We start from the raw sequence: 10,207 nt of genomic DNA, 5'->3' as shown, positions 1-10,207 counted from the left end.
TCTACCTAATTCCTACCAGCATGTTAAATGTGCAACCAGAGGAAAAAAAACTCTAGACCACCTTTACTCCACACACAGAGACATGTACAAAGCTCTCCCTTGCCCTCCATTTAGCAAATCTGACCATAATTCTATCCTCCTGATTCCTGCTTATAAGCAAAAACTAAAGCAGGAAGCACCAGTGACTCGGTTAATAAGGAAGTGGTCAGATGACGCAGATGCTAAGCTACAGGACTGTTTGGCTAGCACAGACTGGAATATGTTCCGGGATTCTTCCGATGGCATTGAGGAGTACACCACATCAGTCACTAGCTTCATCAATAAGTGCATCCATGACGTCGTCCCCACAGTGACCGTACGTACATACCCCAACCAGAAGCCATGGATTACAGGCACTGAGCTAAAGGGTAGAGCTGCCCATTTCAAGGAGCGGGACTCTAACCCGGACGCTTATGAGAAATCCCACTATGCCCTCCGACGAACCATCAAACAGGCAAAGAGTCAATACAGGAATAAGATTGAATCATACTACACCGGCTCCGACGCTCGTCGGATGTGGCAGGGCTTGCAAACTATTACAGACTACAAAGGGAAGCACAGCCACGAGCTGCCCAGTGACACGAGCCTACCAGACGAGCTAAATCACTTCTATGCTCACTTCGAGGCAAGCAACACTGAAGCATGCATGAGAGCATCAGCTGTTTCGGATGACTATGTGATCACGCTCTCCGTAGCCGATGTGAGTAAGACTTTTAAGCAGGTCAACATGTGAGAGTTCTTCATTCAACACGTCATCACGCAACAGACGTCATCGGAGTGTGCAACAGAACCGTGTACTGCCTACACTCGGTTTGTTGTTTTTATGAAATCGTTTTTAAATCATAGCTAAAGTTTGCATTGCTACTGATTCCGCGACGCGGTCAGCCTTTACGGCTGGGACCGCAAGTTTGTGTCCCAGATTCCTGGTTACCAACAACGATGAGACGACCTACAGAGAGGAGCAAGCTGAAAGTTGGATGTCTCTCATGGCTTCGCTCACCCCTGGATGTACCACCTGCCAGTACCTGAGCCAGAGAGTCGCTGAGCTGGAGGGGAGAGTATCTGTCTTGCGCCAGATCAAGGAGGACGAAGAACTCCTGGACTCCATGGTTGCACAAACCACCTCCAAAATCTACGACGTCACCTGCCCCTGGCTCGGCACCTCCACTTCTGGGGAGCCTGTAACTGAGAAACTCCATTCGGTTCCCTTAAATGAGCCATGGCCCAGGCTAGGAGCTAAACCGAAGGGCCCGGTCTGTTCCACCCCTTCTGCTCCGCCTCAGGATGCCTGGATTGCTGTCCGGGGAGTAAAGCACTCCAGGAAACGGAATCCATCAAATGTTTCGGAAGTGCTACAATTGGGGAGGAGATTCAAGGTCCTGGAAGACCTGGAAGTGCATTCCAATCATACTGTACAGGGCCCCTCCGCTACATCTCTACTGCTGCCGTCTCACTCTCAGGTGGAAGTGCCCAAGCACACTCATCTGCGCTCCTTGCCTACCGCTAGGTCGTCAGTCTCAGCTGCTAGCCCCCCTCAACCTGCTAGGAGGCAGATCACCTGGGAGAGGCCCCGTCATTTACCCAATAAACCAATCTGTAGTCCTTCCGTTCTCGTGGTGGGTTCATCCATGGTCCGAAACGTTTCAATCCGGAAAGCTGAGACTTTCTGCTACCCTGGCGCTAGGATCCCTGACCTAAATTCCATGCTACCGCTACTTATTAGCAAGCACTCCGCCTCTTCAACTGTCATTGTCCATGTTGGGTCAAATGACATTAAACTCCAGCAGTCAGAGAAATTGAGAGACGATTTTAAAACATTGATAAATACGCTGCTGGAATCTGGGAAGCAGTGTGTTGTTTCCGGTCCTTTTCCATCCCCACGCTACACGGATATGGTTTATAGTCGTATACGCCAATTATACACCTGCCTTAAGGGATACAGTGGGGGAAAAAAGTATTTAGTCAGCCACCAATTGTGCAAGTTCTCCCACTTAAAAAGATGAGAGGCCTGTAATTTTCATCATAGGTACACGTCAACTATGACAGACAAAATGAGAAAAAAAATTCCAGAAAATCACATTGTAGGATTTTTAATGAATTTATTTGCAAATTATGGTGGAAAATAAGTATTTGGTCAATAACAAAAGTTTCTAAATACTTTGTTATATACCCTTTTGTTGGCAATGACACAGGTCAAACGTTTTCTGTAAGTCTTCACAAGGTTTTCACACACTGTTGCTGGTATTTTGGCCCATTCCTCCATGCAGATCTCCTCTAGAGCAGTGATGTTTTGGGGCTGTCGCTGGGCAACACGGACTTTCAACTCCCTCCAAAGATTTTCTATGGGGTTGAGATCTGGAGACTGGCTAGGCCACTCCAGGACCTTGAAATGCTTCTTACGAAGCCACTCCTTCGTTGCCCGGGGGGTGTGTTTGGGATCATTGTCATGCTGAAAGACCCAGCCACGTTTCATCTTCAATGCCCTTGCTGATGGAAGGAGGTTTTCACTCAAAATCTCACGATACATGGCGCCATTCATTCTTTCCTTTACACGGATCAGTCGTCCTGGTCCCTTTGCAGAAAAACAGCCCCAAAGCATGATGTTTCCACCCCCATGCTTCACAGTAGGTATGGTGTTCTTTGGATGCAACTCAGCATTCTTTGTCCTCCAAACACGACGAGTTTAGTTTTTACCAAAAAGTTATATTTTGGGTTCATCTGACCATATGACATTCTCCCAATCCTCTTCTGGATCATCCAAATGCACTCTAGCAAACTTCAGACGGGCCTGGACATGTACTGGCTTAAGCAGGGGGACACGTCTGGCACTGCAGGATTTAAGTCCCTGGCGGCGTAGTGTGTTACTGATGGTAGGCTTTGTTACTTTGGTCCCAGCTCTCTGCAGGTCATTCACTAGGTCCCCCCGTGTGGTTCTGGGATTTTTGCTCACCGTTCTTGTGATCATTTTGACCCCATGGGGTGAGATCTTGCGTGGAGCCCCAGATCGAGGGAGATTATCAGTGGTCTTGTATGTCTTCCATTTCCTAATAATTGCTCCCACAGTTGATTTCTTCAAACCAAGCTGCTTACCTATTGCAGATTCAGTCTTCCCCAGCCTGGTGCAGGTCTACAATTTTGTTTCTGGTGTCCTTTGACAGCTTTTTGGTCTTGGCCATAGTGGAGTTTGGAGTGTGACTGTTTGAGGTTGTGGACAGGTGTCTTTTATACTGATAACAAGTTCAAACAGGTGCCATTAATTCAGGTAACGAGTGGAGGACAGAGGAGCCTCTTAAAGAAGAAGTTACAGGTCTGTGAGAGCCAGAAATCCTGCTTGTTTGTAGGTGACCAAATACTTATTTTCCACCATAATTTGCAAATAAATTCATTAAAAATCCTACAATGTGATTTTCTGGATTTTTTCTTCTCAATTTGTCTGTCATAGTTGACGTGTACCTATGATGAAAATTACAGGCCTCTCTCATCTTTTTAAGTGGGAGAACTTGCACAATTGGTGGCTGACTAAATACTTTTTTTCCCCACTGTACTGCTGCACGATGGGAATTCCTTTTGTGGATAACTTTGCAGCTTTTACAGACCAACCAGGTCTATTTCTTCGGGACAATTTACATCTTAACAGGTATGGCTCCAGCATCCTCTCCACCAACATCTCTCTTACTCTTGCCTCATGTAGAGCCTTTGATACCTGACGTGTATTTTCGGGGTTTGACTTTTGGGATTGTACGCTCCCCTATCAGACTATGTTCAATGCTCCTCTCCCAGTTTCATTAATTAGTCCCTCAATTGCAAATATGGAACAAACTTCAGCTAACAACCTTTCTGCAATTCCTAGATTATTGTCCAATCACCGTATTGCGAATACTACTTACATGCAGAGAGGTATTGTTAGTAGTAATCTTGTCCCCATAAAATTGAGCTCTGTCAATAGCTCGGAAATGGTTTATTGCTCAATCAGTGCAGCTTCAGGTGCTACCTTGGATACTCCATCTGATATGAATTCCCGTAGCAATGGCATTGGAATAATTCATTTGAATGCTAGAAGCCTGATCCAAAAGTTGGACTTTATTGAAATGTTGGTCTCACAATCAAATGTTGAAGTACTGATTGTATCTGAATCATGGCTGTGTGATTCTGTGCCTGATTCAGATGTTCAGTTGATTGGGTACAATATTTATAGAGCTGATAGAGTTGGTAGAGGTGATGGTATCGCGATTTATGTAAAATGCTGCTTAAATGTTTCTGTGTCCATATCAACCTCTGTCCCAAAGCAATATGAATGTCTAGTTTTAAATGTGGTACTTGGTAATAATGCTCATTTAACTCTAGCAGGGGTATATCGCCCCCCTCAGCTCCTCCTTGTACTCTATGCAAATTATCTGATATACTGTCTAATTATGCAAACTCTGAATTACTGATTTTGGGAGATTTTAACCTGGATTGGCTTTCACCAGTATCCGATAAATTAAAAGATATTTGTACTGAGCTAAATCTAACTCAGCTGATAACTAAACCAACCCGTCCCAACTTTAAGAATCCAGTAAAATCTACTCTACTAGACATTATTCTAACAAATACCCCCATAAATACACAGCCAGTGGGGTTTTTTCAAATGATATCAGTGACCACTGCTCTATTGCTTGTATTAGAGATACCAGGCTGAAACACTCTGATCCCTGTATAATCTCTAAGAGAAATTATAAACATTTACATTTTACAGACGCTCTTATCCAGAGCGACTTACATGAGCAATTAGGGTTAAGTACCTTGCTCAAGAGTACATCGACAGATTTTTCACCTAGTCGGCCAGGGGATTAGAACCAGCAACCTTTCGGTTACTGGCACAACGCTCTTAACCACTAAGCTACCTGCACAGCAAGCTTTTATCCTTGACTTATATCACTCTGAGCTTTTATCCACTTGCTGCTTTCTGTTACCTCTATGTCTGATAAACATGCCCCGCTTAAGAATCACAGAGTAAGAAACCGAACCAGTTCTTGGTTCTCTCCTGAATTGTCAGGTCTTTTTCTGCAAAAGAATTGGGAAAATTCTGGAAAACCGTTAATTCACTGAAACCGGGGAATTCTGCTGTTTCTCTTCCTAAGCAAATTATCTCAGACTCCTGTATTCTAAGTGAAAAAAATGATATTTGTGATGCTTTTAATAAGCATTTCATCTCTGCTGTTTTTTTATTTGAAAAGAAAAGTGGCCATTGTGGTACTGGCCAGTTAGTTGATTTTTCGTCTTGCTTTTCAACCGTTACTCTGAAAAATGGTAACCCTGTTTTTAGTTTCCAGAAAATAACTGAAGCAGAGGTTCTAGCTGCCCTGTGTGCCATTGATACTAAGAAATCCTTACTTAAGTGTGCTGCACCTATCATTGCTGGTTCAGTGACACACATTTTAAATCTAACATTAAGCACAGGAAATATCCCTAAGGTGTGGAAAGTAGCTTTTGTTCTGCCATTACATAAGGGAGGTGACAGTAGTGATTTGGATAACTATCGACCCATCTCTAGGCTCCCTTGTCTGGCAAAGATCCTAGAATCTATAGTCAACAAACAGTTACAATCTTTTCTTTCTGTTAACAGTATTTTTAGCAACAATCAATCTGGTTTTAGATCTAAATACAGTACCACATCGGCCACTATGCTTGTTGTAAATTATATTGCAAATGCCTTAGATGATAGAAAGCACTGTGCTGCGTTGTTTGTAGATTTGTCAAAAGCTTTTGACACTGTAGACCATGCTATCCTTTTGAGTAAGCTGTCATCTATAGGACTGGGCACTGATGCCTGTTGATGGTTTTATTACTATCTTAAAGATAGAACTCAGGCCGTCATGGTCAACGGGGTCAAGTCTGACCCCTTACAGTTACTTAAAGGGGTCCCTCAGGGTTCAATAATTAGCCCACTATTGTTCTCACTTTATATAAACAACATTGGTGATGATGTCAGATATTGTAAATTCATTTATATGCAGATGACACAGTGATGTACTCTATTGCTCCAACAGCGGACCAAGCTTTAATGCAGTTGGAGTCAGATTTTAGGATACTACAGGGGGCTCTTTTACAGCTTAAACTTGTTTTAAACGCTAAGAAAACAAATGTCATGTTTTTTTCTAGGTCTAAACTCTCAATTAGAAACACTTTTGTAATCACTAGCTTGGATGGTACTCAAATCAAACAGGTCTCTGCATATAAATACTTAGGGGTATGGTTAGATGATAGGCTTTCTTTTAAAAAACATGTTACTGAATTGGGAAAAAAGCTCAAATTCAAGATAGGGCTCCTTTACAGAAACAGGGCTTGTCTGTCCTCCGTAAATAGAAAACAAATTGTGCAGGCTACTTTTATGTCCGTTTTAGATTATGGTGATATTATCTATATGCATGCATCGGCAAACACATTAAAACCACTGGATGCTATTTACCATTGTGCACTCAGGTTTATCACGGGTGATAGTTACAAAACTCATCACTGTTTCCTATATCAACATGTGGGTTGAGCCTCTCTATCTGTGAGGCGAGAGCAACATGCTCTCTTATTTATTTATAAAGCACTTCTTTTAAAACTACCTCCATATATATCATCATTAATTTCCACTAGATATACTAATTTTAAAACCAGATCACAGATGTGGATTACATTAGAGACTTCTGTGGTCTCCACAGAGTTGGGTAGGACTGCCTTCAGTTCCTTTGCACCTTATTTATGGAACAAACTGCAGATCCAACTTAAGTTAGACACTCTGGTGTCCCTTGCCCATTTAAAAAATGTTATGGAGGATCAATATGATGTTGTCTGTGATTGTTTCTGTTGAATTGTGTTTTTGTTTTGTATGTTTGAAATGTTCTTGTCTGTATGTCTAAAACTGTACATGTCAACATGTTTACACAGGGCACAGCCGTAAAAGAGATCCAGGTCTCAGTCTGTTTTTCCCTGTTAAAATAAAGATTTTAAAAAATAAAAATTCACAAGGCCGCAGGGCCAGACGGATTACCAGGACGTGTACTCCGAGCATGTGCTGACCAACTGGCAAGTGTCTTCACTGACATTTTCAACATGTCCCTGACTGAGTCTGCAATACCAACATGTTTCAAACAGACCACCATAGTCCCTGTGCCCAAGAACACTAAGATAACCTGCCTAAATTACTACCGACCCATAGCACTCACGTCTATAGCCATGAAGTGCTTTGAAAGGCTGGTCATAGCTCACATCAACACCATTATCCCAGAAACCCTAGACCCACTCCAATTTGCATACCGCTCCAACAGATCCACAGATTATGCAATCTCTATTACACTCCACACTGCCCTTTCCCACCTGGACAAGAGGAACACCTATTTGAGAATGCTATTCATTGACTACAGCTCAGCGTTCAACACCATAGCGCCCTCAAAGCTCATTACTAAGCTAAGGACCCTGGGACTAAACACCTCCCTCTGCAACTGGATCCTGGACTTCCTGACGGGCCGCCCCCAGGTGGTAAGGGTAGGTAACAACACATCTGCCACGCTGATCCTCAACACGGGGGCCCCTCAGGGGTGCGTGCTCAGTCCCCTCCTGTACTCCCTGTTCATCCATGACTGCATTGCCAGGCACGACTCCAACACCATCATTAAGTTTGCCGACAACACAACAGTGGTAGGTCTGATCACCGACAACGATGAGACAGCCTATAGGGAGGAGGTCAGAGACCTGGCCGTGTGGTGCCAGGATAACAACCTCTCCCTCAACGTGACCAAGACAAAGGAGATGATTGTGGACTACAGGAAAAAAAAGAGGACTGAGCACGCCCCCATTCTCATCGACAAGGCTGTAATGGAATAGGTTGAGAGATTCAGGTTCCTTGGTGTCCACACCACTGACAAACTATCATTGTCCAAACACACCAAGACAGTCGTGAAGAGGGCACGACAAAGCCTATTCCCTCTCAGGAGACTGAAAAGATTTGGCATGGGTACAGTTCTACAGCTGCACCATCGAGAGCATCCTGACTGGTTGCATCACCGGCTGGTATGGCAACTGCTCGGCTTCCGACTGCAATGCACTACAGAGGGTAGTGCGTACGGCCCAGTACATCACTGGGGCCAAGCTTCCTGCCATCCAGGACCTCTATACCCGGAGGTGTCAGAGGAAGGCCCTAAAAATTGTCAAAGACTCCAGCCACCCTAGTCATAGGCTGTTCTCTCTGCTACCGCACGGCAAGCTCTACCAGAGCACCAAGTCTAGGTCCAAAAGTATTCTTAACAGCTTCTACCCACAAGCCATAAGATTCCTGAACAGCTAATCATGGCTACCCAGACTATTTGCATTGTCCCCCCCACCCCACCTCACCCCACCCCCTATTTTACGCTGCTGCTACTCTCTGTTTATTATCTATGCATAGTCACTTTAACTCTACGCACGTACATATTACCATGTACATATTACCTCAATTACCTTGACTACCTGTGCCCCCTGTATATAGCCTCCCTACTGTTATTTTATTTTACTGCTGCTCTTTAATTATTTGTAATTTTTATTTTTTACTTAGCTATTTTTTACTAAACACTTATTTTTCTTAAAACTGCATTGTTGGTTAAGGGCTTGTAAGTAAGTATTTCACTCTAAGGTCTACACAAATTCTATTTTATTTTATTTTATTTTACCAGAAGGTGGCACCCTAGAGCTTCTTTGCACAGTCCAAAACTACATCATCAGGCAGCAACCGCAGGGCCACTGTCTAACTTTTCATACTGTGCAGACCATTACACCCTCATCTCACTAGAGACCAGTGGAGGGTGCTGAGAGGAGGACGACTCATAATAATGGCTGGAACGGAGTAAATGGAATGGCATCAATCACATGGAAACCATGTGTTTGATGTATATATTTTATACCATTTCACTCATTCCGCTCCAGCCATTACCACGAGTCCGTCCTCCCCAATTGAGGTGCAACCAACCTCCTGTGCGACAGACGGCTGTCCATATGTTGCTACAGAAGAGATCTGCTGTGTGTCCACAACACAGATCAAATACAGTAATTGGAGGCCCACTATTAAACATATAAAATATTGACAAACAGAGCAAAGGAGGCTACAGCCGGACAGACAGACAGATAGGCAGGCAGACAGTCAAAGACATATCATCTCATTCAACAAGTAGGCCTATCTGTATCAATTCTAACTGTTCTCGCTGTGTACCTCTGTAAACACTGAGCCAGCTTTCTCCATGGGAGAGAAAGGGGCAGTTATTTTGGGAGAGTTTCTGGTATGACTGAGTCACCCATTGGGGATGAGAAATAATTTGTCCTGCTCACAGTCTCTCCCCACGGCTCTCCCTCTCTAATATACACTACCGGTCAAAAGTTTTAGAACACCTACTCATTCAAGGGTTTTTCTTTATTTTTACTATTTTCTAAATTGTAGAGTAATAGTGAAGACATCAAAACTATGAAATAATACATGGAATCATGTAGAAACCAAAAAAGTGTTAAACAAATCAAAATATATTTGAGATTCTTCAAATAGCCACCATTTGCCTTGATGACAGCTTTACACACTCTTGGCAATCTCTCAACCAGCTTCACCTGGAATGCTTTTCCAACAGTCTTGAAGGAGTTCCCACATATGCTGAGCATTTGTTGGCTGCTTTTCCTTCACTCTGCCGTCCGACACGTCCCAAACCATCTCAATTTGGTTGAGGTCGGGGGATTGTGGAGCCCAGGTCATCTGATGCAGCACTCCATCACTCTCCTTCTTCGTAAAATAGCCCTTACACAGCCTGGAGGTGTGTTGAAAAACAAATTATAGTCCCACTAAGCCCAAACCAGATGGGATGGCATATCGCTGCAGAATGCTGTGGTAGCCATGCTGGTTAAGTGTGCCTTGAATTCTAAATAAATTATAGACAGTGTCACCAGCAAAGCACCCCCACACCATAACACCTCTTCCTCCATGCTTTACGGTGGGAAATACACATGCAGAGATCAACCATTCACCCACACCACGTCTCACAAAGACACGGCGGTTGGAACCAAAAGTCTCCAATTTGGACTCCAGACCAAAGGACAAATGTCCACCGGTCTAATGTCCATTGCTCGTGTTTCTTGGCCAAAGCAGGTCTCTTCTTCTTATTGGTCCTTTAGTAGTGGTTTCTTTGCA

The sequence above is a fragment of the Coregonus clupeaformis genome, chromosome 18 (genome assembly GCF_020615455.1).
Source record: "Coregonus clupeaformis isolate EN_2021a chromosome 18, ASM2061545v1, whole genome shotgun sequence".
NCBI lineage: Eukaryota > Metazoa > Chordata > Actinopteri > Salmoniformes > Salmonidae > Coregonus > Coregonus clupeaformis.
This window is presented reverse-complemented; position numbering follows the sequence as displayed.